Genomic DNA, 27,976 nt, shown 5'->3' with positions numbered 1-27,976 from the left:
TTTTGGAGCAGAGGGTAGGAGAGGGGGAGGAGATAAATTACTCATTCATTCATCAATTATTGAGTTCTTACTTTGTCTTCAGTACTCTCCTTGGTGTTGAGGATTCAGCTATATGAAGAAACTTGCATTGTAGTGAGGGTAAACAGACAAACACCTTCATAGAAGGTGGTGATCACTGGTGGGATGGACAGTGGGCTTGCTACTTTGGGATGGACAAGGAGTTGCTACTTTGGCAGGCTGGTCAGAGACACTTCTGTGAACAGCTCATATTTCAACAGAAACTTGAGTTAGGTGAGAGAGAGAGGTTTGTGGCTATCCGATCTGGGGCTGTCATATTCTAGGCCGAGGGACTAAGCAGGACAAATGCCCTGTGATAAGTACATTCTTGGCTTACTGGAGGAAGAGCATGGAAGATAGCTTGGGTTGAGCAGAGTGAATCAGGAGAAAAGATCAGGTGATGAGGTGGAGCATGGTGATAGAGGCTGGATCATTTGGACCTCAATCCTGGAGGATTATAGTGATAATCATGATTTTTTTTTTTCCCTAGGTGAAAAGGCAAACTATTGGCAAACCATTGGCAAATGCTAAGTAGAGAGAAGGACCCAACTTCAGTTTGGGACATGTTGATTTTGGAAGAGTATGTACTCTGATGCTGGGAGGGATTAGGGGCAGGAGGAGAAGGGGACGACAGAGGATGAGATGGCTGGATGGCATCCCTGACTCGATGGACATGAGTTTGGGTAAACTCCGCGAGTTGGTGATGGACAGGGAGGCCTGGTGTGCTGTGATTCATGGGGTTGCAAAGAGTCGGACACGACTGAGCGACTGAACTGAAGTGAACTGTGAGACATCCAGGTGGAGGGGTGCAGCAGGCATTGGATATGAACCAACAAAGGGCTGATGTTTGGGTGTATTTGTGAGAGTCATCATTACATAGATGGTAGTGGAGATCATGGTTGTGAATGGGTTTCTCTTGAATATTGTAGAGTATGATGAGAAGGGGAGGAAGCTGAGGAAACCAGGAGAGAAGGAGTTTATAAAGAAGCTTGAAAATGAAGGAAATGGCAACCCATTCCAGTATTCTTGCCTGGAGAATCCCATGGACGGAGGAGCTTGCTGGACCACAGTCCACGGGTGGCAAAGAGTCGGACATGACTGAGAGACTTCACTTTCACTTTAAAAAAGAGGAGCAAGAGAGGAAAGAAAAGAATTAGGAAAGAGGGAATAGTCAAAGTAATGGGGAAGAGATTTTGAAGATTAATAGTCTCAGATGTTGCAGAGAGTTAATACAAGTTTCAAAGTGTATGCTCTGCATTTCTCAGACTGTAAGACAGTGCAGAGGGACTGGAAGTGGGGAGATTACAGTGGGCTAAGGAATCAATGAGCCGTGAAGGGAGTCAGCGTAGACATCATCCCAAACTGATAAGCCTGGTCCAGATACTTTACTGTCTCTGCTTCTGGGCCATGACCATTGTCTCATGGCCAAACTGCAGGCTCAGTTATAGTCAGGAGGACAGAACCAAAATATCTCGTGTCAAGTGGTGGGATGGCAGACAGATCAGGAGGTTGTTGTCATGGGATTTATGTGGATTGGGGAGCAAGCAAAACCAGGTAGATTCTGATAAAGGGGAGCTAATTGAAGAGTAAGTGTCCAAAGATACTGATAAGCTTGAAGTGTAGGTAGAGTGAGTGTAACAGGGTTTGGGGCTGGAAGAGCAGGAGACTGAGATCCAAGGAGATACTGGAATTATGATTTGAAATGTGAAATAGAGAAAAGCCCAGGGTGTAGTTTCAGGAAAATTTGGGTAAAGTGGAGTGGAGGTGAAGTTCACTGGCTTCAAAGAAATAAAAAATAATTCTGTTAATGTAAGCTAGTAATTGGGGAAGCTGCTAATAGTAGATTACAACTATGCCAATCTAGGGAAGATGGTTTGCCGAAACAATTTGGTGGCTCCTAAGCAATTTGGGCTTCCTGGGTGGGCACTCGTGGTAAAGAACCCTCTTAACAATGCAGGAGACATGATAGGAGTAGGTTCGATCCTTGGGTTGGGAAGATTCCCCTGGAGGAGTTCATGGCAACCCACTCCAGAACTCTTGCCTGGAAAGTCCCATGGGCAGAGGAGCCTGGCAGGCTACAGTCCATAGGGTTGCAAAGAGTCAGACATGATTGAAGTAACTTAGCGTGCACAAAAGCAGCATTTATTTATTTTTCCAATGGAATAAGACAGAAATTATCAGAAAGCATCATTCTTAATTTTAAAAGAATATTTCGAGAAAATTACTGTGTGTGTGTGTACACGAAGTTCTGGACAAAAATGTAAAATGTATTTCTAACTGTGTGTTGTGATTTAAAAAATGAAGCTAAGATGACAGGAACTACAGAGCAGGATTTTTGCAGGAAGGTGGAGGAGGGTGGGAGATGAGAGGAGGAGCTACAGTCTGAGCTTCTTTTGGCTTGAGCCGCATGAACCCCAAAATGGCCCAGTGGCAGACCCACAGGAGTAGAGGGTACCTGGTTTAGAGCTGCTGATAAAGGAAGCCATTCCACTGGGGAGCGGAACTGCTAATACCTGACCTCACCCAGAACGAGGTATGATCATTACAAATGGTATGATTTGGGGATGTAGGTTTGAGTCACAATATCCAGGAACCATAACACAGTAACAATCAAATACCCTTGTTTTGAGAAAGCAGCGCCGTCTGGCTTAAATTTAGCCAATGCAGCTTTGTGAATGCCACCTTGGTTTCTCAGAAGCTTCATCCTCAAGAGTCTTGTGTAAGCAGAGAGGGTGAATGTTGATTTTTCCCTCTCAGTGTAAATTTCACTCGACTTTTCCCTTTCAGAGTTCGTATTACCTTTTTCTTCACTTTTATTATCCTGTCTATTTTGTTACTGTGCTCTGTGAACTTTGCCTGTGGTACTATAAACCTGGGGACTAAATACTTGGCTTTAGCTGCAAGAATGAAGACATTAAAGAAACAGGTCTCAGGCTTCTCAAACAGGTTTTTGTGTCCTTGGAGTTTGCACCGTGCCCTTTGTGGCAGAGACCAATTGCTATTCTGAAAACTCATCTTCATTTCCTCCTGAGGAAACAGAGACTGTTTTCCCAGCTTCCCTTGCAGTTAAGTATGGCCACGTGACTAAATTTTAGCCAATGGAGTGTGGAGACAGAGAGGGCAGGCGTGGCTTCCAGGCCCCTCCCCTAGAAACAGGCTGAATTCAGTCTTGTCCCACTTCCCCCATCTGCAGGCTGAGCTTCCATGTAGTGGCAGAACTGGGAGCTTTCTGCTGAAAAGGGTACAGACTCAGCCAGCCTGGACCCTGGACTGCATGGAGCAGAGGCTCCTTCCACACCTCTCCCATCCCTGGTTTGTAGCACTTTATTAGAAGGAGAAAGATACATTGTTTTAGTTCAATTTGGTTCAGTTGCTCAGTCGTGTCCGACTCTGCGACCCCATGAATCGCAGCACGCCAGGCCTCCCTGTCCATCACCATCTCCCAGAGTTCACTCAGACTCACGTCCATCGAGTCGCTGATGCCATCCAACCATCTCATCCTCTGTCGTCCCCTTCTCCTGCTTCCCTCAATCCCTCCCAGCATCAGAGTCTTTTCCAGTGAGTCAACTCTTCTCATGAGGTGGCCAAAGTATTGGAGCTTCAGCTTCAGCATCAGTCCCTCCAGTGAACACCCAGGACTGATCTCCTTTAGGATGGACTGATTGAATTTCTTTGCAGTCCAAGGGACTCTCAAGAGTCTTCTCCAACACACAGTTCAAAGGCATCAATTCTTCGGAGCTCAACTTTCTTCACAGTCCAACTCTCACATCCATACATGACCACTGGAAAAGCCATAGCCTTGACTAGACGGACCTTTGTTGGCAAAGTAATGTCTCTGCTTTTTAATATGCTGTCTAGGTTGGTCATAACTTTCCCTCCAAGGAGTAAGCTACATTGTTTATTGGAGTTTATCTGTGATAGCAGTCCACATTGCTTTAACTGCTACACCCGTGCCTACATAGATGCTCAACCCGGGGTGCCAACTGGATCTCCATATTCATTTAGAGTTTGCCTTTGAAACTGAAATAAATTGGTGATTTCATTTTATCTCTCCACAGAGTCATCGCTTAGTGTTTTGAAAAGAAACTTTTTTAGTTGCTTTCATTTTCACTTACATTTATATTTTCTTGCCATGGTTAAAAAAAGCAAGCAGTGGATCACTCCCTGCTTTCCTGGCCCCACTGAAGTCCAGAAAGTCGGTATCTACCCAGGAAGTGCTCCTTAAATGTTGCTCAGCTGATGGTTGAGTTTGCTTTAAGAAATTATTTTTCCTCGCTTTTGTAAGTCCTCGACTTAATTTACAATGAAGACAAGCCAAGTATTAGTGGAAATTCCCAGTGATTGTAAATAACGATGATGCACACATTGGGCAGCGCAAGATGCCAGCATGGTTCTATACATTTTACACACATTATCAGCAATCTAAAACCCTGCAAGGTAGGTATTAGTACTTTTTTTTTCTTTTTTGCTGTTTTGAAACAGAACCTGAGAATAGCTACAGAACTCATCAAGCTCACACAGCTAGTGATTGATTTGTGCCAAGATTCTGAATTAGATCTGAACAGCTCTAAAGCCCAATCCTGACGCATCTGCTTTCCAGATGTGTGCTTTTAGCTTGCTCACCTTATGCCTGCTCATTTCTTTCTTCTACTTTCCACTGATACTAGTTTTCCTAGTTCTGCTCATTGACTGGTCAACACAGTATACCCTGAATTCAGCCAGGGTCACTTAATTTTAACAGAGGAAACAGAACTCAGGCCAGTCAGTGCAGGGAGTCTCAGGCCTGCTTTGATAGGTATTAGAATTTATAAATATTTGCATAATTCCTCCAGCAGATATATGAGTATGCATTGCTCACTATTAGCAACAGCAAAATGCAGTATCTATTGGGCTCCTTTTAATCGCCTTGTTCAAAGTTTTAAAAAAAAATGCTGGTGGATGTTAAAATTCTGGAGGTCACATATCACATTTTAGAAAAGAACTGGCACCCCATCCTTCTTCAAGCCTTGCACAGGCCTGGAACATGGATTGTGTTTGCTAAACTCGTTTACATTTGAATATGTTTTCTGTTAAAAACTGGTGTGTGTGTTAAGTTGAAGCAAGGCAACCAGGAGGTGTGCATGGGTGTGGAGAAGCTGTGGGTATGAGGGGGTCATTTTAAGGCTCACTTTGTTATTGTTCACTTGCTTAGTCATGTCTGACTCTTTGCAACTCCATGGACTGCAGCATGCCAGGCTTCCCTGTCCTACACCGTCTCCGGGTGTTTGATCAAACTCATGCCCATTGAATCACATCCACTAAGGCTTACTAGCTTGCTAAAAAAAAATGATCCTAGCATGTTTGGTGCCCAAGTCCAGTAGCTGTCTTACCTCGGTTGCATTTCTAAACCCTCCAGGGATAAAAACTTGTCCGTGGACGTGAGCTGATGCTATGAGTCCCTTCCAACTCTAAGAGGACTGGCTCTGAAAGCACACAGCCCAGGTCAAAATTCTGACCCAGTCAACCTAGGGCAACAGGCTCAGCCTAGCTGAGCCTCCTTCTCTTCAGCACGCAAATACCTTTGATGCTGTGACCTCACCACAGGGTCGCCTTTGGAGCTAAATCGCCCCTGTAAAGCATTTACCATAGTGCTTGGCACAGAGAAACTGCATAGTGGGTGTGAGCAGTGGAGCCTGGCTTTCATTTTGTCCTGTCACTGAAACCTTAACGCATCTAGTACAGGAAGGAGTCAGCTTTGGGTGCTGGGACTGGCCCAGACCTGGAAGAGCCTGGTCTTTGGGCCGTGGAGAGTTTATAATCAGGATTTCACCAGTAAGACTCACAAGATCTCGAGCAGGAAACGTTACCTGTCTGGGCCTGAGCTTCTGCGTGTGGAAGGAGAGAATGGACGGGAGGGAACCTTCCAACACAATGTGTCCCCGAGCCTGGACATTGGCTGGAACTCAATTGCGGACAGAAGGAAAGAATGGTTAGTCATTCCCCTGGCAAACTTGATAGTGATCGTCTCCTTTTATTAATAGACCAGGCTATGCGAGCCACAAAAACAGGGTGGCTTCAAAATTGAAGGTCTTTGAATTTGAGTTTTTGTTACACCCGATGGAATGTGAAAAGAGGATTGTGTTATACATGGACTTTGTATAATGATCTCCTATCTCATGCTGCAAATCAATTACTTATTAGCTTTCATTGCCAAGGAAAGGAAAATATATTACTATTCATTTTAGCCTTTTCCTTATTGATTTTGAGAGTACAGTACTAGTTCTTGAAGAAAGATTATATTCATTCTTTCATTACAAAAGACCTAGGCCACATTACACAATATTAAAATGGGAGAAAAGCAGAAATAAAATAAGCTTATCATACTCCTCTGTGGTGAAGCATTCAGCTTCCATTTTTCTTCCGCATATTTTACATTGAGGATTTGCATTTTTCACTCAGTGCTATGTAAGGACCAATTACCATGTTATTTCATAGAGTTTATAATAGTTTTAATTGTAAAATAATATCCCCAGAAGCATACCCTGGTTCATTTTACCATTTCCGCTATCCTTGTCAGAAGGTAGCAGAGAGGGAACATGGGACTTGGTGTCACATTTCTCAACAGTGCGACCTTGATCAAGTCACTGAAACTCTTCAGCCTTCAGTGGCCTCAGCTACAAAAATTCGGGCTGCTGCCACTCTCACTGGGCCATTGTGAAGACTAAATGAGATCGTGTTTGCAGAAGGCTCAGCGCTCTCTGGAACGTAGTAGGGTTCACTGATGCCAGTGGTACTTTCAACTTTGTGACCTACATTCCAATCTGATGAATGATCTGATTCTTATAAACACCCCAGCAGAAAGGGCACATAACGTATCAGACCACGCCACTCCCTCTCTCTGGGCCTGCCTCATCATTTGCAAAGTGAGGTGGTCAGACTATAAAGTGTGACCTCAAAGGCCCCTTCCACCATGGTCCTCAGTTGTTACTAAAAGCAGCTGCAACCATCTCGGGGAAATGACCTCTGGAAAGGTTCAGCCTTACTGACAAACAGAGCGCCCTATGAAAGCCTGAGTGCTTGTGGACACTAGCTTCTCTTTTCTCCCAGATAAACATTTGACATTCCTCTGAGAGGGCTCTCCTGGCTTAGTCTGTGTGCCCTTCACATCTCCATTTTTCAGAGGGTTCAGCAGCCAGCACGCTCACCCAAGGTTTTATTTATCCATTTCACATTTCTAATGTTGCGTCGCTGTGGTGATCATTTTCCAATGTGGTCATTTAAGGAAGATAAATTGGACTGCAAATCTCAGGAGAGCAGGCATTCCTTTCAGTCAGTCCTCAAGGGACAAAGATTTTTTTCCCCACTCTTAACACCACCTGCTTTTGCCCTCCTTAAAACCTCCCACAAAGACCTTCTGACTGGGAAAAAAAAAAAAAAAAGAAAAATTTGGCCTCAGAGTAGTTGGATAGGTCCCCTCCCTGGTACGCGCTCTGTTACCCCTAACAGTCAGATGTCTCAGATTCCCCAAACCAAGGGCAAAAAACAAACCAAAATGCCTATTGTTAGGATCAGAGGTGCCACTGCAAGGAAATGAGTGTCATTAGCAGAGAACTGCCACCTGCCCCTCTGATAGCCTGTTCTCAGGGAATTTCAGTGGAGGCAGCCTCCCCCACCTCATTCACTCACAGTGCCTGGGGGTGGGGTGGGGACCCACACTATGGCCTGAGTGGGGGAACTCACACTGTGGAAACACAGGATGTAAAGAGGCCTGGCACACATGGGCACCCACTGGCAGCTGGTACAGCATGAGGTCAAGCATGTAGGCTCTGAATCTTTGCATTTTTGCTTACTATGTGATCTCAGGTGTGTTATTTAACATCTCTCTGCCTCATTTCCGAAATGAGATGGATAGAAGAGCCTCTTCTAAGGTACGAGAGAAATAAAGAAGTTAAGGCATGGAAAAGCTATAGAATGTGCCAGGCATATGTTTCCTAAATAGCACCTTTTGTGCTAAATGGACAAATCCAATCATCACTTTGAGGGACAGTCAATAGTAGTGGAAAGAGGGTGGAATGAGTTTTAGAGACAGACCTGTTTTTGAATCCCAACTTCAGTTCGTGTTTCAGTTCAGTTCAGTTCAGTTGCTCAGTCCTGTCTGACTCTTTGTGACCCCATGGACTGCAGCATGCCAGGCCTCTCTGTCCATCACCAACTCCCGGAGTTAACTCAAACTCATGTCCGTTGAGTCGGTGATGCCATCCAACCATCTCATACTCTATCATCCCCTTGTCCTCTCTCTCGCCTTCAACTTTCTCAACATCAGTGTCTTTTCAAATGAGTTGCTCTTCGCATGAGGTGGCCAAAGTGTTGGAGTTTCAGCTTCAGCATCAGCCCCTCCAATGAATATTCAGGACTGATCTCCTTTAGGATGGACTGGTTGGATCTCCTTGCAGTCCAAGGGACTCTCAAGAGTCTTCTCCAACACCACAGTTCAAAAGCATCAATTCTTCGGTGCTCAGCTTTCTTTATACTCCAACTCTCACACCCATACATGACTACTGGAAAAACCATAGCCTTCACTAGACAGACCTTAGTCGGCAAAGTAATGTCTCTGCTTTTTAATATGCTGTCTAGGTGGGTCATAATTTTCTTCCAAGGAGTCTTTTAATTTCATGGCTGCAGTGCAGTGATTTTGGAGCCTCCAAAAATAAAGTCGGCCACTCTTTCCACCGTTCCTCCATTTGCCATGAAGTGATGTCAGGTCCATGAATCAAGGCAAATTGGAAGTGGTCAAACAGGAGATGGCAAGAGTGAACGTCGACATTCTAGGAATCAGCGAACTAAAATGGACTGGAATGGGTGAATTTAACTCAGATGACCATTATATCTACTCCTGCGGGCAGGAATCCCTCAGAAGAAATGGAGTAGCCATCATGGTCAACAAAAGAGTCTGAAATGCAGTACTTGGATGCAATCTCAAAAACGACAGAATGATCTCTGTTTGTTTCCAAGGCAAACAATCCAATATCACAGTAATCCAAGTCTATGCCCCAACCAGTAATGCTGAAGAAGCTGAAGTGGAATGGTTCTAAGAAGACCTACAAGACCTTCTAAAACTAACACCCAAAAAAGATGTCCTTTTCATTCTAGGGGACTGGAATGCAAAAGGAGGAAGTCAAGAAACACCTGGAGGAACAGGCAAATTTGGCCTTGGAATGCGGAATGAAGCAGGGCAAAGACTAATAGAGTTTTGCCAAGAAAATGCACTGGTCATAGCAAACACCCTCTTCCAACAACACAAGAGAAGACTCTACACATGGACATCACCAGATGGTCAACACCAAAATCAGATTGATTATATTCTTTACAGCCAAAGATGGAGAAGCTCTATACAGTCAACAAAAACAAGACAAGGAGCTGACTGGGGCTCAGATCATGAATTCCTTATTACCAAATTCAGACTAAAATTGAAGAAAGTAGGGAATACCGCTAGACTATTCAAGTATGACCTAAATCAAGTCCCTTTTGATTATATAGTGGAAGTGAGAAATACATTTCAGGGCCTAGATCTGATAGATCGAGTGCCTGATGAACTATGGATGGAGGTTCGTGACATTGTACAGGAGACAGGGATCAAGACCATCCCCATGGAAAAGAAATGCAAAAAAGCAACATGGCTGTCTGAGGAGGCCTTACAAATAGCTGTGAAAAGAAGAGAAGCCAAAAGCAAAGGAGAAAAGGAAAGATATAAGCATCTGAATGCAGAGTTCCAAAGAATAGCAAGGAGAGAAAAGAAAGCCTTCCTCAGGGATCAATGCAAAGAAATAGAGGAAAAGAACAGAATGGGAAAGACTAGAGATCTCTTCAAGAAAATTAGAGATACCAAGGGAACATTTCATGCAAAGATGGGCTCAATAAAGGACAGAAATGGTAGGGACCTAACAGAAGCAGAAGATCTTAAGAAGAGGTGGCAAGAATACACAGAAGAACTGTACAAAAAGGAGCTTCACGACCCAGATAATCACGATGGTGTGATCACTCACCTAGAGCCAGACATCCTGGAATTGAAAGTCAAGTGGGCCTTAGAAAGCATCACTACGAACAAAGCTAGTAGAGGTGATGGAATTCCAGATGAGCTATTTCAAATTCGGAAAGATGATGCTGTGAAAGTGCTGCACTCAATATGCCAGCAAATTTGGAAAACTCAGCAGTGGCCACAGGACTGGAAAAGGTCAGATTTCATTCCAATCCCAAAGAAAGGCAATGCCAAAGAATGCTCAAACTACCGCACAATTGCACTCATCTCACATGCTAGTAAAGTAATGCTCAAAATTCTCCAAGCCAGGCTTCAGCAATACATGAATCATGAAAAGCTGGTTTTAGAAAAGGCAGAGGAACCAGAGATCAAATTGCCAACATCCGCTGGATCATGGAAAAAGCAAGAGAGTTCCAGAAAAACATCTATTTCTGCTTTATTGACTATGCCAAAGCCTTTGACTGTGTGGATCACAATAAACTGTGGAAAATTCTGAAACAGATGGGAATACCAGAGCACCTGACCTGCCTCTTGAGAAATCTATATACAGGTCAGGAAGCAACAGTTAGAACTGGACATGGAACAACAGACTGGTTCCAAATAGGAAAAGGAGTATGCCAAGGCTGTGTATTGTCACTGTGCTTATTTAACTTATATGCAGAGTACATCATGAGAAATGCTGGGCTGCAAGAAGCACAAGCTGGAATCAAGATTGCCGGGAGAAGTATCAATCACCTCAGATATGCAGATGACACCACCCTATGGCAGAAAGTAAAGAAGAACTAAAGAGCCTCTTGATGAAAGTGAAAGAGGAGAGTGAAACAGTTGGCTTAAAGCTCAACTTTCAGAAAACAAAGATGATGGCATCTGGCCCCATTAGTACAGTTCAGTTCAGTCACTCAGTCGTGTCCGACTCTTTGTGACCCCATGAATCGCAGCACGCCAGGCCTCCCTGTCCATCACCAACTCCCGGAGTTCACTCAGACTCATGTCCATTGAGTTGGTGATGCCATCCAGCCATCTCATCCTCTGTCGTCCCCTTCTTCTCCTGCCCCCAATCCCTCCCAGCATCAAAGTCTTTTCCAATGAGTCAGCTCTTCTCATGAGGTGGCCAAAGTACTGGAGCTTCAGCTTTAGCATCATTTCTTCCAAAGAAACCCCAGGGTTGATCTCCTTCAGAATGGATTGGTTGGATCTCCTTGCAGTCCAAGGGACTCTCAAGAGTCTTCTCCAACACCACAGTTCAAAAGCATCAATTCTTCGGCCCTCAGCCTTCTTCACAGGCCAACTCTCACATCCATACATAACTACTGGAAAAACCATAGCCTTGACTAGACGGACCTTTGTCGGCAAAGCAATGTCTCTGCTTTTGAATATGCTATCTAGGTTGGTCATAACTTTTCTTCCAATGAGTAAGTGTCTTTTAATTTCATGGCTGCAGTCACCATCTGTAGTGATTTTACAGCCCCCCCAAATAAAGTCTGCCACTGTTTCCACTGTTTCTCCATCAATTTCCCATGAAGTGATGGGACTGGATGCCATGATCTTCGTTTTCTGAATGCTGAGCTTTAAGCCAACTTTTTCACTCTCCTCTTTCACTTTCATCAAGAGGCTCTTTAGTTCTTCTTTACTTTCTGCAATAAGGGTGGTGTCATCTGCCTATCTGAGGTTATTGAGATTTCTCCTGGCAATCTTGATTCTAGCTTGTGTTTCTTCCAGTCCAGTGTTTCTCATGATGTACTCTGCATATAAGTTAAATAAGCAGGGTGACAATATACAGCCTTGATGGACTCCTTTTCCCATTTGGAACCAGTCTGTTGTTCCATGTCCAGGTCTAACTGTTGCTTCCTGACCTGCATATAGGTTTCTCAAGAGGCAGGTCAGGTGCTCTGGTATTCCCATCTGTTTCAGAATTTTCCACAGTTTATTGTGATCCACACAGTCAAAGGCTTTGGCATAGTCAATAAAGCAGAAATAGATGTTTTTCTGGAACTCTCTTGCTTTTTCCATGATCCAGAGGATGTTGGCAATTTGATCTCTGGTTCCTCTGCCTTTTCTAAAACCAGCTTTAACATCAGGAAGTTCACGATTCATGTATTGCTGAAGCCTGGCTTGGAGAATTTTGAGCATTACTTTACTAGCATGTGAGATGAGTGCAATTGTGCGGTAGTTTGAGCATTCTTTGGCATTGCCTTTCTTTGGGATTGGAATGAAATCTGACCTTTTCCAGTCCTGTGGCCACTGCTGAGTTTTCCAAATTTGCTGGCATACTGAGTGTAGCACTTTCACAACATCATCTTTGAGGATTTGAAATAGCTCAACTGGAATTCCATCACCTCCACTAGCTGTGTTCACAGTGATGCTTCTTAAGGCTCACTTGACTTTGAATTCCAGGATGTCTGGCTCTAGGTGAGTGATCACACCATTGTGATTATCTGGGTCGTGAAGCTCCTTTTTGTACAGTTCTTCTGTGTATTCTTGCCATCTCTTCATATCTTCTGCTTCTGTTAGGTCCCTACCATTTCTGTCTTTTATTGAGCCCATCTTTGCATGAAATGTTCCCTTGGTATCTCTAATTTTCTTGAAGAGATCTCTAGTCTTTCCCATTCTGTTCTTTTCCTCTATTTCTTTGCATTGATCCCTGAGGAAGGCTTTCTTCTCTCTCCTTGCTATTCTTTGGAACTCTGCATTCAGATGCTTATATCTTTCCTTTTCTCCTTTGCTTTTGGCTTCTCTTCTTTTCACAGCTATTTGTAAGGCCTCCTCAGACAGCCATTTTGCCTTTTTGCATATCTTTTTCTTGGGGATGGTCTTGATCCCTGTCTCCTATACAATGTCATGGATCTCTGTCCATAGCTCAACAGGCACTCTATCAGATCTAGCCCCTTAAATCTTTTTCTCACTTCCGCTGTATAATCATTAGGGATTTGATTTAGGTGATAGCTACATGGTCATTCCCACCACAGAGCTGCCAGAACTTACACAGGACTGGGAAATAGAGTCTTGGAGGGCACAACAGAACCTTGTGCACCAGGACCAAGGAGGAAGGAGCAGTGACCCCACAGGAGACTTGCCTCTGGGTGTCCGGGAGTCTCCGGTGAAGGCGTGGTTCGGTGGTGGCCTGCTGCAGGGTTGGGGGCATGGACTGTAGTTTGGGTTTAAGGTTTAGTAAATCACAGGATCACGGGTCTTCTGGCACCCTCCGTGTCCTCATTAGTTCAGTGGGAGTGCTTCACCTGTCTTGGAGGCTGACCAGGAGGACTAAACAGGGGAAGGTATGTTAAGTGTGCAGCACAGTGCCTGGCATTTAATCGACCTTGAAGAAGGCGAGTTCCTGCTGCAGCCCATCCGCAGGGGCAGACCTCCCCACCAGCCTCACCCCACCTCACCTCTTGGAGAGCCTCAGTCGTGCCAGGGTTTGCTTTCTTGCTGCCACCCTGGCTGTGGCAGTTCCTGGGGCTTGGTTCCTCAAAGCCATTTTGAGTCTCTGTTTTCCTCCAGCATCTTCCTCCTGGTGGAAAGAAGACTGCCCCCAGCTGGGTAGCCCCCGTGTCTGGGGTCATGCCGTTCTGGTGCCTGAGCTGCTCTGCTCTTTTCCAAACCAGTCAGCAAGAACACTTCTCTGCAGGCACACGCTTCCTTCCTCCCCCTGCCTTGTGAGGCCCCCCCGCTCCTATTCTCTGTGCTCCTCCTGCTCACCTCTGTAGTGGGCTGGGACCTTCCAACAGCCTTTCCTTCCTCGGCTTGTTCTTTCTGGTAGTTTCTCCTCCTCCTGTTTTGCTACATTCTCTTTTTCCCCAAACCTGGCCATCTCCCCACCCCATAATGTTCTGCCTGTGAATCCCCATCCCACACCCTTCTGCGGGTAAGCCTCAGGGCCGAGCTAAAGTTCATCTTTATCCAAAAGACTTCTAGACCTTTCCAGGTTCCAGAGAGCTCTCTCCTCCGAATTGGCTCAGTAAGCCCTTGGAGGGATGGATGCTATGTGAATTTTCCTGTGTGTGGTACCTCTTGGTTCTTCTGGTTTGTAAGCTTCTTGAGAACAGGGAATCTTCTACATGAGTCAGAATTTTGTCAATACTGATCTTTTGGTTGAGATACTATGAGTAGTGCATGTTTATTTAGTGAGACCAGGGTGTGTGTTTGCATATGTGTGTGTGTGTCTTCCTCTCTCTAATCTCTATCTTGTCTGTCTTATGTGGTCATCGCATGTCCCCATGATGTGGCTGTTGCCATTTATTTTGCACTTGAATTAACTGAGGTTCAGAGAAAGAAAGAACTGACCAAGAAAAAACAGCTAGAAAGGAAGAGGGCCCAGTATCATAATTCAAGCACATTTCCCAGGCACCAAGCATGCGGTCTCTAAATTTTCCTTACTGAGTATCCCTTTCAGGAATATGTGTATCTTTGTGTGTTTGTTTGCCATTTATAGGTAATATGTATCTACCATAGTGTACACATTATGTACATTATGAAGCATCTATTACAGAAATATAAAGCAAAGCATATATGAACCTAATAGACCGTGACCTCTGAATACCATTTCCCACTAAAAGAAACCAGCTTCTTGGAGAAGTTTGGAAAGTGAGCTTGGAATATCTTGTCATATCAGAGAGCAAGGAAGAGATCAATTATTATTGGGGTCACATCAAAAAAATCAAGAGTCAACTTGAATAGATTCCACTGGCCAAAAATGGGTTGCTTGGAGCCACTGCAGTGGATTAAACCACATTATATATACTGAAATCCACGTGTTTATAATAGTATTTTAAAAAGATTAAAATGGTGATCATTTTTAGAGAATTCTAGGTGATTAACTTATTATTTTGAAAACTGATAAAAAAAGGGTGGGTGGGGTGTGGTTAAGAGACAGGTTTATCTTACCTTTCCTGAAAGAACCAGGACTCAGATTAGCAAATAGCTAATGAGAAGATTCTTTCTACAGAAGTACTCCAGCAATTAAATGAAGATAGAATTAGAACCACACTTTGTAACCACCAGTGAATTAAAGGATTTGGCAATGATCATCGAAAACTGCAGATATCTTCCCCATAAAAAGAGATGGCAAGATATCTTGCCAAAATATTTAATTTGAACCTGATGAAACTTCTTGATTTTTCATTTATGGGAAGCACTAGGCATGGAGGCACGTGATAAAATGATACTAAGGGAACATAATCGGCAAAATCCAGCCTGTAGAAGATCAGTTAGGAAAAACAATCCAAGCTCTTTAGCCAAAACATTGCAAAAATAGAGAATGAGAGGTTGAGAGGGAGAGCAATAGATTAAAAAGGGTGGACTTCAGGTACATATTTATCCCTCACAATGTATGGAGCTTGTTTGGATCCCAGTTCAAACTATAAAAAATATTTATAGAATAATTGAGGAAATGTTAACACTGGATAGGCAATTATACTGAGGAACTCTTGATGTTTCGGAGTACAATGAAGGCATTGTGGTTGTTTTTAAAGAGGGAAGACTTGGTCTTTATAGGCTTGTTTTCAGATCCATGTGTTGGAATATTTATAGCTGTAATGACAAGTGTCCAGCGGAACATGGAGTGCTGATTGTCAAACCTCCGGAGCAGAACACGGTGTACCAGTCACCAAGCCCCAGGGGAGGACTGCAGACACTTCTGCCCACTGCACCTTGGTATCGGAGTTGCCAGGAAAAATACTGGGTGGAACAACACTTTCCTTACACAGAGAAGAAACGGAGTAAAAGCGGCTTCAGTAGCGGGCGTGGGTCTCCACGGCCATCGGGCCTCTCCCAGGAGACAGTAGAAGGCCATGCATGGCAATGCTCGCACCCTTCTTGTGATTAAAGGATCCCAACCCCTCTTTCACGGAGTCTGAAATACGAAGGTCGGGGGCATCTTTGGGGGAGCCACTAATATACAGACAAGCAGAACAAAGGAAGATCCACTGACCCTGAAATAGGGAAAGCTAGTCCCACAGGAGGCAATAAGCCCCATGGGCTCTTTATCTCTTGAAAAGGAAGTGCTCCAAGGCGTCAAAAGTCTGCAGGCACAAGATGGCCTTTGCAGCATATAGTGTCTGGGATTTGCTTCAAAGAATGTGGAAGGAGGAGCAGACAGGGCGAGTAGGAGGCTGCATGGAGGAGAAAAAAGACTAGCCCATGAATCACCAATTTTTGAAGTTGGATGGTTACAGGGGCATCTGGGAAGCTCAGAATCTTATTCTACCTTTATATATATATTTGAATTTTAAATAGCAAAAGTGGCTTTGTAATGAGAGTATAAAATATAAAAAGGTCCTAATATTTTCTTCCTTTACTCCCAGTGGATTGCCTGGGGGAGCATCCTCTGGGTGTGATCCCTACTTGAGAGACCACCGGCTTGGGAGTCTGTTGTGCAGCGTCGCCTCTCAACCCCGGGCCCATGGGAAGCATGGCTGTCAGAGGGGTCTCTTTCTGGTGGAAACCAAGGTCTGCACCCCTTCCAAAGGCCTTCAGGGTCAGAGACCTGACAACCAAATCAGCAGTACTTAGAGCCTTGTCATCAGAATTCCTTCACTCTGTGGGACATCAGTCCCTTTCATAAAAGTAGAAGATTTTTAAGATCCCTTCAGAAGGAAAGATTGGCAGTGTTTAAAGAAAAAAAAAAATTCAATGTTTAAGAAAAAAGACAAAGTTCTCCTTCAAGAAATAACAACCCTGCTAGCTTACTCCGGGTGTGAAATAATGTTATTGGCAATGAGATTGGGGTGTTCTATTTCTGTCTCAATAAGCTTTCTCTCCCCTGGGTGGTATGTTATAGTTACTGCTTCTACGCTCCATTGGCATAGGCATAATTTATTATGTGTTTACATGTTTCACTCACTCTGCTAAGGTGGGAGCCCAGTGATACATTATTACTGTGCGTGCCTCTGTGTGTGCACGTGTCTGTGTGTGTAGACTTGCACAAATATTGACAGGCTCCTCAAAGACACCTGACAGGTGGTGGGCTTTCCACTTTTCACAGCACCAGTCACCCCCCACCCTGGCAGACCCAGGATGACAGGCACTTCCATGGGCTCTTGGCTTAGATCAAATGGGTCCTGAGACCCCATATAGTTCCTTCTTCTCTGAAAAGAAGCAGGACAATGCTGTCTCCCTGTCACTGCTCAGCTTCTATATTTCCTACTCTGGCTTGCTTTCCTGTATGAAGATGAAATTCCTCCTATTTCTGGGCGGAATGTCAGCTTGCACAACACTTTTCTCAACAGAGTCATATGAAGGAAATAACGCAGATGCTATTATTTGCCCTTTTTCTCCACTGCAGACCCACCAAGGGCAACGGTATTTGCAGGTCAAATAGCAAGGGAGGAATCCGGCCCCGGGCCAGCTCTGATGGGAGAGCCACTAAGTGCTTAGGTTCTTCACTGTTAAAAGATGGAGATGATGGTAATTACTGCACAGAGCTGTTTCTGAAATGTAACATTATTTAAAATGCTCAGCAGAATGACTAGCATATCAGAAAGTGCCGTAAATGTTACCAATGCTAGTGCTCTTTTCCAAGTATTGTGTTCTGAGACCTTGTAATAACAACAATTGGTACTGGTAGATAATAATAACAACAATAATGACAAAACAGGTGACTTACTACATACTGGCATTGTTTGAAGCCCTTTTTGTGAACAGACTCATTTATTCGTCACAACAGACCTATGTTGTAGGCATTATTATTATTGTTTAGTCACTAATTTGTGTCCCACTCTTTTCCGACACCATGGGCTGTATGTAGCCTGCCAGGCTCCTCTGTCCATAGGATTTCCCAGGCAAGAAAACTGGAGAGGGTTGCCATTCCCTTCTCCAGGGAATCTTCTGGACCCAGGGATCAAAACCCTGTCGCCTGCATTAGCAGGCGGACTCTTTACTACTGATCCACCAGGGAAGCCCATAAGCATCATTATTAATCCTGTATTATGGATAAGGGACACAGAGATTGTTAGGTTGAAGTAACCTGGTAATTCGCTTGTCTTTTAAAATAGAATTAGCCCATACTTGGAGTATTTCCTCCTTGCCACATCTTTTCTACCATCATTCCTGACCGGTGACTGCCCTTGGGGTTTCTAAATTCCCCATCGCTCCTTGCTCGTAGGTCACCACCTCTGTGGCATCCACTCCCCGGCTTCCCTCCTTGTGATATTCCTTTACCTTATGTCTCAAGGGTTCCTTTGGTGAGGAATCTGAGCCTCGGAGTGGGCAGCGAACCACCCAGACCTACAGCGTGAGCTCCGAGGGTCCAGTCTGTCCTTGCCCTCCCCGCTGTCCCTGGAGTCCTCAGGAGGCCTGGACCACTGCACCAGCCGCGGCCTGGCCGGCATCCGAGCCGAAGGGACAAGGACACTCAGTAGGGGGCACCCGAGAGCCCACATGGCCTCCAACTCCCCTCCCTCCGGCCCCGCCAGCCGGGAAGGGCTTGGAATTTAATCCTCCGCATTCCATTCTGGGTTCCTGTGACATAATAAGGCCCAAGGAGGGATCTCGAGTGACTGGTCAGCAGAACCCTCAGCGCGATTTTCTATAGATAGCCAGGGCGTGTCTCGGGCTCGGTCCTTTCTGCGGGAGGAAAGTGCTTCCCCGCCGGGCTGGGCAGCGCCCTGTGCGGCAGGTGGGCGACGTGGGGGACAGGCTAGGCCCCGGGCTCGGGGGGACTTTGTCCGGCAGCAGGGGAAGGGACGCCAGGGATCCCGGGCAGGGAGAGGGAATTCCAACTATGGCGTTTTGGAGAAAACTCTTTAGTTATTTGCCCTCACCGACCTCACCCCGAGATGGGACTGCGGCTGCGATGAGATGTCCCAGATACTGAGCCTCCAGCAGCCTTTGACGCCGGCTCTGCAAAGATTCCGCGGTCTAAGCCGGGCTGTCCTTGGCAAGAGAGGCGTGTTTGGAATGTCGGTGCGGCCGCCGCTCTGATTGGAGGTTTGGGGTTTCAGAGTTCCTTAATTTGCATGACCATGCGGCATGCTTATTACAGTCCACAATAGAGGGTTGGAATTTGAAACTGTTTACCTTCCAGATTCCAAACAAGCAGCATTCCTATCAATAATGTCACATAAAGACCGGCATGATGGTATAGAATCCTAACATGACTAATATATTTTATTTTATCCTGTCTAGCGGTGGAAAGGACTTCTCAGGAGGCACGTATCTCTTTTACATAAAATAATAGCTAAGCTGCCAAGGGCTTTAATGACATAATTTCATCATGGGATTCTAGATTCTTTGGTTTATGCGACCATCAAGAACCCTGAGACGAAATTAATTAATGTAACTGGGACAAGCCCAAGTGCTGTGTTTCCATTCCCCTTATAAGTGAATGCAACTATTTTAATTGCCCAAACATTTGGTGGGTAGGGAGGTGGAGAAAAGCCTGTCTGATGTATTCATTAGCTGCAGAATAAATTCCTTTGAGGCAATATACTGTTGTTAAAAATATGAGCAGTTGAGTCAGACAGCCTGGGTTTGAATCCTGACTTGGCCTGAAATCTGTGAAAACTTGAGTGAGTTATTGATGTTTTCCAAGCATATTACTCATCTGTGAGATGAGGTTGCTGATACCTGCCTCTCAGGGTTAAGAGGATTAAACGAAGTCAGAATTGATGGGCTGGATGAATACAATACCTCTGAAAGGCCCTGGGTCCAGTGCTTGGAGCACAGTAATTGCTGATAGAAGGCTGTTTATTATTAATCCCACAGCAAAAGCAAAACATTCCTGAAATGGGTCCCTGACACCATGGAGGTCCAGGAATCTTAGCTGCTTCCAGCCAGGAGCTTCTCTTTTTAGCCCCTGAATTCCTTAAATGCCCCACATTTGTGAGTTGTATTATTCGCAGCCCGAGAGAGCAGGATGGCAGCCCCCACCCTGTCTGGAATCCCAGAGCACCTCTGAGATTCTGACCTAGCACAGCTGCCTGTTGCAAATAATTTAGGAAACATGAAACAGAACATATTGCAGTTCCACAGAAAGGTCTGAAGGGTGAACTTTATGTGTCTGTCATGTATCTGCTTTCTCCTGCAGAGGACTGAAAGCAGGGCTCTGCCTGGAAGAATATCCCCTTCCTGCCCCACCAGGCGAGGAAGAGGAGCTACTCAAACTCGAAAGATGGGGTCCATGCAGGTCCCTTTCCCCCTAAAATCTGTTATGGTGCTACTTTGTCCCTGGTGTCGAGAAGGGCTTCTTGGTAGATGTAAACAGAGCGCCTGCCTGTAAGTGGACCTTAGCTTTGTAAATCAAAATTATGATGTCACACTCTTCCTACATTATAGCTGCTAGACCTTGGCACAGAACTGCATGTTTCTGCACCTGATTGCTCTTCTTTTTACAGACATTTTGACCATTCTTAAAGTGTTTATTGAATTGGTCACAATATTACTTCTGTCTCATGTTTTGTTTTTTTTGGCTTCAAGGCTTGTGAGATCCTACCTCCTCGACCTAACCAGGGATCGAACCCACAGCCCCTGCACTGAAAAGTGAAGTCTTAACCACTGGGCCACCAGGGAAGCCCCTGTTTGTTCTTAAAACCTGCAGGATGAAGGGGATGGAAAGCCCTTCGCTGGGTGATTGGGTAGATTCAATGGCTTATTGCATGGCAAGTGCCCAGTACAGCTCCTGGCATATGGTAGACACCCTGTGAACCTTGTTTCTCTTCCAAAGGGCCAGGAAGCCTGAAGCAGAGAGGCAGTGCCCACTCAGCTCCCTCCCATTCTTTCCCAAGGAAGACGACCATAGGTGGAGAGAGAATGCCGTCTCAGAGAGGAATGTGTGGCGGTGTGATGTCATATGCTGGGTGGTGGCGGTGTAAAGGGTGACAGCCCACACCTGACCAGCCTGCAGGGCCCTTGTCATCAGCAGCAGCCCAGTTATTGATACACTTCCTATACTGAGGCCTTCTCTGAGTACACCAACCTAAATGATCTGAGAACAGGAATTTTTAAGGATCCAGATATTGCTGTTAACTATCAAAGAGAAAAGATGTTTTATTTCAAAAACGTTTTTTCTTTTTTGCTTGAAATCCAGTCACTCTTTCTTATCTGTGATCTCTAGAACTGGGAGTCCCACTTCCTCCAGAATAGAGTTTAGAGTCTTTAAATGTGCCCACCCATTTTCCTGGTCAAGCAGTGGCAGCAGACAGTCATTAAATCGTGTGTGTGTGTGTGTGTGTGTGTGTGGCAGGGGGCAGGGGAGAGACATGCCCACAGGCTGTTGGCAGAGGCCTCTGTAGGATGCATGTTCAGATTTGTCTCTGTAACTGGACGGACCGCTCCTTTTTAATAGCTGAGAATTTGTGTTCGAGGTATGCACTCTCAAGCCTTTCCCACTTATTCTATGTGACTTTTTCCTATGTGCCTCTGCTCTCTCTGAAAATATTTTCTTCTCACCTATGTGAGTGAGCTGGTCACAGTCATTCTTAGGAACTGTGAATGGAGCTGAATTTATTTGCAGGTCAGCTCTGCAGCTGCCAATTCCTTGCAACAGATATTTGGAAAGAAAGAACCCTAGCTGCAAATAAATAAATAAATGTAGACGTGCTGGTTTTCACCTCTAAAGCAGGTACCATGCCTGTTAAGTCTTGTGTATTTCCCCAGGGCACCTAGAATAGTTCTTTCTAGTGGTTGGCATTCCATAAATGCTATAGTCTGTTTACCTTCCAGATTCCTAACAAACAGCATTCTGATCAAGAGGAAGAGACTCAGAGGCAACTTGAGTGGCAAGGGGGCTGCAGAAAATGGATTCTCCTCTTTTCAGTGACCCATTGTTTGTGATTGACACCATTATACACCCCAGAAGGTCAAGTATAGACTTTACATGAAATTACTACCAAAACATATCAATATAAAAGCTGCTACATAAAATAGCCACTGGACACTCTAAGACTGCAATCACTGAAGAGGCTGAATCTTTGCTTGGTCTGCTTTGTATCACGCCTAGTACCATGCTACACAGAAGTAAATAAATGTATAATTTTATGAAGAATAAATGCTGGGGCTTTCCTGGTGGCTCAGTGGTGAAGAGTCCCCCTGCCAGGGCAGGAGACATGGGTTCGATCCCTGATCCGGGAAGATCTCTCATGCCACGGAGCAGCTCAGCTGATGCGCCACAACTGTTGAGCGTGTGTTCTAGAGCCTGTGAGCCACAACTGCTGAGACCATGTGGTGCCCACTGGCTTTGCAGCAAGAGAAGCCCTCGCACTGCAACTAGTGAGTAGCTACTGCTTACAACTAGAGAAAAGCCTGCACAGCCACAAATGCCCAGCACAGCCAACAATAAACAAATAAAATTAAGAAGAATAAATCTATTAGAAACTGACAAGAATGCTGAAAAGATCAGTGGGTGGAGATGCCTCCATGTTTGCCTTGAAGCAACATGTCTCTTCAGTAAATGTCTTGGTTGGGCTGGGCCTCAGTTATATTCATAAAATGACCAGATTGTTGCTTCCTGAACTTTTTATTCATCAAAAACAATTCTAGGACATCCTCTCTCAGCCCCACCACCTCATTCATTTGCTTCACAGATATTTACTGAGCACTTAGTATGTGCCAGGCACTCTACTAGGACTTGGAAATGCAATTTGTGAGGAAAAACAAATGCATTCTTTTGCCCTCATGGAGCTTATAGTCTAGTGGGAGAGACAGACACAAAATAAATAGCCATGCAAATAAAAATGCAATTCAAAATTGTGTTGAGTGCTCTGAAGGAAAACATAAAGATTATGAATCTAACATGGAGACCTGATTAGAGGTTGCAGGAGCATAAAAAAGGCCTGTGATTGTATTTTTAATGCCCTTTGAGAAACCACATACTAATAAAAAATTACTGCCAATTGAATAAGGTTTTAAAAGTATTTGTATTTTATTAGGCACTACAGCAGGTGACTGAGGATGAGATGGTTGGATGATGTCACTGATTCAACAGACCTGAGTTTGACCAAACTCAGGGAGATACTGAAGGACAGGGAAGCCTGGTGTGCTGCAGTCCATGGGGTCACAAAGAGTCAGACATGACTTAGCAACTGAAAAAAAGAAGCACAGCAACATAGATATATATACACATGGAAAAAACATAGTTTACATGTCTAAGGCAGCTAGAATCCATGAGTGCTTTGTAGTCAGTGAGGACACTTACCCAGTATACACCTCATCTCCAACTACCTCTAACGGCAATTTGGCATGTTAAGTTTATTATTCAGTTACGTCTGACTCTTTGCGACCCCATGGACTGTAGCCTGTCAGGCTCCTCTGTCCACGGGATTCTCCAGGCCAGAATACTGGAGTGGGTTGCCATGTCCTCCTCCAGGGGACCTTCCCAGAGATGGAACCCCTGTCTGCTATGTCTCCTGCATTAGCAGGTGAGTTCTTTAGCACTAGTCCCACCTCAGCCAGTTTAGTCGCTCAGTCGTGTCCGACTCTTTGTGACCCCATGGACTGCAGCACTCCAGGCTTCCCTGTCCATCCCCAACTCTTGGCACTTGCTCAAACTCATGTCCATCGCATTGGTGACACCATCCAGCCATCTCATCCTCTGTCATCCCCTTCTCCTCCCACCTTCAATCTTTCCCAGCATCAGAGTCTTTTCCAATGAGTCAGTTCTTCACATCAGGTGGCCAAAGTATTGAAGTTTCAGCTTCAGCATCAGTCCTTCCAATGAATATTCAGGACTGCTTTCCTTTAGGATGGACTGGCTGGATCTCCTTGCAGACCAAGGGACTCTCAACAGTCTTCCCCAACACCCCAGTTCAAAAGCATCAATTCTTTGGCTCTCAGCTTTCTTTATAGTCCAAGTCTCACATCCATACATGACTATTGGAAAAACCATAGCTTTGACTAGGCAGACCTTTGTTGGTAAAATAGTGTCTCTGCTTTTTAATATGCTATCTAGGTTGGTAATAGTTTTTCTTCCAAGGAGCAAGCGTCTTTTAATTTCATGGCTGCAATCACCATCTGCAGTGATTTTGAAGCCCCAAAATATAAAGTCTCTCACTGTTTCCATTGTTTCCCCATCTATCTGCCATGATGTGATGGGAGCAGATGCCATGATCTTAGTTTTCTGAATGTTGAGCTTTAAGCCAACTTCTTCACTCTCCTCTTTCACTTTCAAGAGGCTCTTTAGTTCTTCTTCACTTTCTGCTGTAAGGGTAGTGTCATCTGCATATCTGAGGTTACTGATATTTCCCTGCAAGCTTGATTCCAGCTTGTGCTTCTTCCAGCTTGGCATTTTGCATGATGTGCTCTGCATATAAGTTAAATAAGCAGGATGACAATACACAGCCTTGACATACTGCTTTCCCGATTTGGACCAGTCTGTTGTTCCATATCGTTTTAACTGTTGCTCCTTGACTTGCATACAAATTTCTCTGGAGGCAGGTAAGGTGATCTGGTATTCCTGTTGAAGAATATTCCACAGTTTGTTGTGATCCACATAGTCAAAGGCTTTGGCATAGTTAATAAAGCAAAAGTACATGTTTTTCTGGAACTCTCTTGCTTTTTCCATGATCCAGCGGATGTTGGCAATTTGATCTCTGGTTCCTCTGCCTTTTCTAAATCCAGCTTGAACAACTAGAAGTTCACGTATTGTTGAAGCCTGTCTTGGAGAATTTTGAGCATTACTTTGCTAGTGTGTGAGATGAGTGCAATTGTGCAGTAGTTTGAACATTTTGGGGCATTGCCTTTCTTAGGGATTGGAATGAAAACTGACTTTTTCCAGTCCTGTGGCCACTGCTGTGTTTTCCAGATTTGCTGACATATTGAATGCAGCACTTTCACAACATCATCTTTTAGTATTTGAAATAGCTAAATTGGAATTCCATCACCTCTACTAGCTTTGTTCATAGTGATGCTTCCTAAGGCCCACTTGACTTCACATTCCAGGATGTCTGGCTCTAGGTGAGTGATCACACCATCACTTTTATCTGGGTCATGAAGATCTTTTTTTGTATAGTTCCTCTGTGTGTTCTTGCCATCTCTTCTTAGTATCTTTTGCTTCTGTTAGGTCCATACTATTTCTCTCCTTTACTGTGCCCATCTTTGCATGAAATGTTTCCTTGGTATCACTAATTTTTTTGAAGAGATCTCTAGTCTTCCCCATTCTAATGTTTTCTTCTATTCCTTTGCATTGATCACTGAGGAGGGTTTTCTTATCTCTCCTTGATATTCTTTAGAACTCTGCATTCAGATGGGTATATCTTTCATTTTCTCCTTTGCCTTTAGCTTCTCTTCTTTTCTTGGTTATTTCTAAGGTCTCCCCAGACAACCATTTTGCCTTTTTGCTTTTCTTTTTCTTGGGGATGGTCTTGATCACTGCCTCCTGTACAATGTCACGAACCTCCATCCATAGTTCTTCAGACACTCTATCAGGTCTAATTCCTTGAATTTATTTGTCACTTCCACTGTATAATCATAAGGGATTTGATTTAGGTCATACCTGAATGGTCTCGTGGTTTCCCTACTTTCTTCAATTTATGTCTGAATTTGGTGATAAGGAATTCATGATCTGAGCCACAGTCAGCCCAATTTGCTTTAAAGATCTTAAGAAAAGTAGCTGGTTTTCTGACCAGGATTCATATGAACACTCAATGAAGGCTGAGTCAGGGGCCTGCTCCCCAGAAGCCAACATACCCATCAGCTGATGGCCGCAAATACGTGTCCTAACCAGAAGTGCAGGACGTCTCCCCACCACCTGGCTAAGTTTATTTACCTTCAGGCAGGTCTGATATAGATCATCAGTTCAGTTCAGTCACTCTGTCATGCCCGACTCTTTGCAACCCCATGGACTGCAGCACGCCAGGCTTCCCTGTCCATCACCAACTCCCAGAGCTTGCAGAAACTTATGTCCATCGAGTCACCACAAGTCCTTTTGCCATTCAGTCCTTAGCTCACCAAGTGGAGGCAGCAAGGGCCTCTTCAGCATCCCTCACCTAACCCCAACTTTGTCCATTTATATTTTATTTCCCAGGGCTCAACTGGGTGATTGTAAGTTACATCCCAGAAACAAATGTGTTTCTGCCATGTCAGCCTCCTAGCTATGGAAATGGCTATACACCCTGGATTTATGTCTGGGTGGGGCAAGCTTCCATCAAAAATAGACAATTTCAATATTATAATCCCCCTGGGATAACCAGGGAGTAACAAGTTCAGATAAGAAACTAGGTCCAGGATGGGAACAATCCCCTTGAACAGGCAAAACCACTGAAGGATGGATGAGGAATTTACATTCAGCTTGCCGGCTGAATGTTCTTTCCAGGAGGAGGGAAAGAGGAGTTTGGAGTCTATGCAAGGTTCAGAGCTGAAGTTGAGGCAGTTGCATCCCTCACCTGGAACAGATGTGCAGAAAAGGAAGGTCCTTGCCCTGTTGGTGACCTTACTTATATCCCAATGCCTGGGTGGCAGAGATGGCAGTGGTGGCCAGCCCAAAGGGCATATAGTCACTATTTGTTCAAAGAGTGAAGGGTCTGGAAAGGTGTTGGGGTAAGGGCACTGAGCCAGGCATGGACTAAAATAAACCTTAGATATACTAGAAGTGAGGCAGAGAAGCAAAGGAGGGCTTGCCAGGGAATTCAAGCAGGGGAGGCACTGGGTCAGCACTGTTCCCCTGAACAGGCCGGGTGACGCAAGGAGTTGCATTCACAGCACACACAGAGCAAGATGCTTCTGGTCTCCACACACCCAGCGCAGTGCTCCTGTTGCAAAAGGACCATTCCCCTTGCAGAAAGTCTGGCCTCACCATCTCTTCTGGGAGGAAGTGCCTCACATTTGTTTGAAATACGATTGCATTTAGAATTTACTTTTTAGAGACAGCACCTGAGGACAGTCCCAATATGTAAAATGCACATATATCTGTCACCTGGGCCATTTCTGTTTTTATTTAGGTCCCATCAAAGTCTAAAATGGGATTGGAGGTGACGAAGTGCTTACAGATAGCTGCCAAGGGCAGCCAAATGGAACCGTGGAAACCCTGTTCTACGAAACACATCCTTGCTCAGCTCTGCTCCACGTGCACCGCGCCCTGTGAGTCAGGCTCCGCGCTTCGTTCAGAACCCACGAGCTGGTGTGAGTTGGGATAAGTCATGTAACCTCTCTGAGCTTCTCTGCTTTTTCTCTTTTTACTGTGATTATTTCCTTTATTTTCATAATCATTTTTTTGTATGGCACGAAAGTGAACAGGCTTCCAGAACTTAAATTCAGACTTTCCCAGAGTGTAGGATTAAAATATGTGCATGATTAAAATATCAAATAATTCAAAAGGTTTTGGAAAGTAAAGAAACAGTGCCCTGGCCCACCTCTCTCCACCCTCCCTCTGCTTCCCATAGACAACAGTCTCCAACATGCTTCTATTTTTAGTTCTGCCCATGGTTTCTCTTTTCATCTCCAAATGGTATGTTTACACTGCTCTGTCTTGATCAACAACCTTAGTAGACATTGTCTCTCCACTTCCTTTTAGGGTAGATAAAGTTTTAATTCTTATCCCCCACTCCCTTCCATGTTTTGAAAGTTTTAGCTATTTTGGTTTCTCTGCTACTACTCTAACTGAATACAAACCCCTAATTCTTGTTCCACTAACAGTCAATGATACCTCTGACTACTCATTCAGGAAGATGATGATAAAAGCGGAAAGTCTTTCTTCTACCTCTCTACCCACTTCTGCCTCCCAAATTCTATCTATTCTGTAACCACAATCAAGTTTCCCCTGCCTTGTTTATAGGTTGATTCTAAAAACTGAAAACCAGAAAACAGTCTTTTCATTATGACTATGTAAATATCGTTACCAAGCCAAGCAGTGTGCCGTGATTACCTTTCTTCTCCCTGGTCCCAGTGTCATGACCCCGGTGCCAAATGCAAAATGCAAAATGCCTCAAACATCAAGAACAAATAGCCTTCTTTTTCATACTCATCCAGTTGCTCAAA

The sequence above is a fragment of the Oryx dammah genome, unplaced genomic scaffold (assembly GCF_014754425.2).
Source record: "Oryx dammah isolate SB20612 unplaced genomic scaffold, SCBI_Odam_1.1 HiC_scaffold_12, whole genome shotgun sequence".
Lineage (NCBI taxonomy): Eukaryota > Metazoa > Chordata > Mammalia > Artiodactyla > Bovidae > Oryx > Oryx dammah.
Note: the sequence above shows the minus strand (reverse complement) of the source record.